The sequence below is a fragment of the Nycticebus coucang genome, chromosome 19 (genome assembly GCF_027406575.1).
Source record: "Nycticebus coucang isolate mNycCou1 chromosome 19, mNycCou1.pri, whole genome shotgun sequence".
Classification (NCBI taxonomy): Eukaryota; Metazoa; Chordata; class Mammalia; order Primates; family Lorisidae; genus Nycticebus; species Nycticebus coucang.
This window is the reverse complement of record NC_069798.1, coordinates 50,198,036-50,201,033: the sequence shown is the minus strand read 5'-3', so window position 1 is coordinate 50,201,033 and position 2,998 is coordinate 50,198,036. Positions and strand designations below refer to the sequence as shown.

Below are 2,998 nucleotides of genomic sequence, written 5' to 3'. Positions count from 1 at the left end.
CCAAAGTTGAATCAATATATCTGGGGACTTAAAACAATTTTATTCTTCAAAAGAGAGTTTCAGTGGAGTGAGAATGCCATAATTTAAATAGCAAAGGATTTTAGAATAAATAATGATGGCTAGCACTTACTGCACACTTAACAAAATTCAGGCACTCAGTACTTGATATGGATTAACTTTTAAAATCCTCTCTTCTCTACAAAGTCACTATTATTATCCTCATTTTGCACGTGAGGAAATTGAAGCTTAGAAAGGTTTAGAAACTTGCCCTCTCAGAGGGGTGGAGGAAAGGAAGAACAGAGGGAGGGAAGGGGGGTGGTGGGGTCTTGGTGTGTGACACTCCTTTTGGGGGCAAGATACAATTTTAAGAGGGACTTTATCTAACAAATGCAATCAGTGTAACCTGGTTTCTTGTACCCTCAATGAATCCCCAACAATAATAAAAAAAAAAAAGAAAGAAAGAAAGAAAGAAACTTGCCCTCTCTCAGGCCCTGGCTTTTAAATCCAGGCATTGTTCTGGAGTCTACCTTCTTAAGGTAATCTATTGCCTTTCAAATGGGTAAATGGAAGTCAGTGACTCTTTCTAAAAAAAAGTATAGAAGTAAGTAGTTCAGGGTAAATTTTCAGGGGTGTATGTGTGTGATGGGAGATCTTTGATCATTTCTACATGCTGTCAAGAGTAAACTAAAAGGGTCCAAGAGTTGAAAAAACAATAGGGAGGATAGGGAATGAAAAGAATTACCAGGGATGTGTGAGGTGGCACCGCTGGCTTTGGGTAAACTAACCTTGGGTAGAGAGAAGAATATGTTTTATTTTGAAGGGAAGGATCGATAGGTGGAGACAGAGGTATGTAACTTTATGGGAGGAAGGTGAGGAAGGAAATTAAAGGAATTTATAGGAACAAGGGTGGCCTACTGGGAGAGGGAGAAGTGGAAGGAGCTGGATTAGGAGTCAGAGCAGATAGGAAGATGTGGAACAACTGCTGGATGAATGGGAGGGCTGTTGTTTGGAAGCGCTTCTGAGCAGTGCTGAGGACACACTTGTCATTGGAATCCATACCTGTAGAAGGTTGTAATACCAATAGCTGTGCTGGTTCTTAGCCCCAACTTACTGTTGGGGAATGTGTGTTTTATGCGTCAATCTGGCAAGACAATGGGGCTCAGTTGTTCAGTCAAGTATTAGACTCTATATAACTGTGTAGGTGTGTTGTAAATGCGATTTACATCTATAATTAGTTGATTTTTAAGTAAAGGGGATTATCCTTGTCAGTCATTTATAGGAGGGCCTTATCTAATCAGTTGAAGACATTAAGAGCAAAACCTGAGATTTTCCCAAGAAGGAATTTTGCATCAAGATGCTAATATAGAAATCCGACCTGACTTCCCAATCTGCTGGTCTGATCCACAAATTTTAGATTTAAGACTCGTGCAACATCAACTCTTGCTTATCCTTCCAGCTGCCTGCCTGATAGATAGATTGGTACTCAAGATGGCAACATCAACACCTGCCTCAGTTTCCAGTCCTCTGGCCCTGCAAATTTCAGATGTGCCATCCCCCACAGTCTCATGAGTCAATTTCTTAAAATTTGTCTATCTTCTATCTATCTCTATCTATCTATCTATCTATCTATCTATCTATCTATCTATCTATCTATCTATCTATCTATCTATCTATCTATAATCTGTTACTGGTTATGTTTCTCTGGGGAACCCTGATGGACCCAGGAAAGAGACCTTGTGACTTCTCTCCTTAATCTTTTTTTTTTTTCTTACCCACATCTTTACAAGTAGGGACCCTTCTCCAAGAGAGGAGGAGCACCCTCTATGATGGGCCAGAACCCAATGATGCGTTGCCAAGGCCATATTCTTCTAGCAGGTAGGGTTACTGCACCTTGAAGATGTGCACCCACACATCCTTCTTCTTAGATTTCTATAGTTTATCTACATAGGATGCACATGCAGGCAGGGATAAGTCCAAATGTTTAGTTTCAAATCTGTTATATCTGGGCAGGCCAAATCTCTTCTACCTGACACCTCTGACTCAGGTAGATCTCACCTCCTTGCCCGGTCCTGGCCAGGTCTCTAGGTATTTATGTCCATTCATCTACTCTGAAACTGCAGATTTTGTCATTTTAGATTTAGAAGGATGAAAGAAGGAGGCCTCGTGCTCGCTTTGGCAGCACATATACTAAAATTGGAACGATACAGAGAAGATTAGCATGGCCCCTGTGCAAGGATGACATGCAAATTCGTGAAGCATTCCATATTTAAAAAAAGAATAAAAAGAAGGAGGCCTCACCTAGACATCTGCTTTGCCAGGAAGCACTAAAATGTCAAAGCAGGCTTCTGCTAATTACTGATCTTACCCAACAACAAGCTTTACTAGTTACATTTTAAAGCAACTTGCTTTCATAGGGATCCTGAACCTGACACAGGCAACTTCCTGAAGTTCCTTTCCCTGTGCAGGGGCACTTTCTAGTTTTGAAGGAAAAAAATGAGCAGCACTAATAATCTGAGCAGTACACGTAAACTTTGGTTTATAGCTTTAGTTTTTTTTTTTTTTATTAAATCATAGCTGTGTACATTAATGTGATCATGGGGCACCATACACTGGTTTTATAGACCGTTTGACACATTTTCATCACACTGGTTAATATAGCCTTCCTGGCATTTTCTTGGTTATTGTGTTAAGACATTTACATTCTACATTTACTAAGTTTCACATATACCCTTGTAAGATGCACTGCAGGTGTAATCCCACCAATCCTTCTCCGTTTGCCACCTCCCCCCTCCCTCCCCTTCCTTTCCCCATTTCCCCCTATTCTTAGGTTATAACTGGGTTATAGCTTTCATATGAAAGCCATAATTTAGTTTCATAGTAGGGCTGAGTACATTGGATACTTTTTCTTCCATTCTTGAGATACTTTACTAAGAAGAATATGTTCCAGCTCCATCCATGTAAACATGAAAGAGGTAAAGTCTCCATCTTTCTTTAAGGC

The 2,998-nt window shown here is 40.2% G+C and overlaps 1 non-coding gene across 1 annotated transcript; it reads left to right on the top strand.

Moving 5' to 3' along the window:
- The first annotated feature begins 2,163 nt into the window (after nt 1-2,163).
- LOC128572141 (U6 spliceosomal RNA) lies at nt 2,164-2,270 on the top strand. Its single transcript, XR_008376054.1, has one exon. It is a non-coding gene; the product is annotated as a U6 spliceosomal RNA (small nuclear RNA).
- The last annotated feature ends 728 nt before the right edge of the window (nt 2,271-2,998 follow it).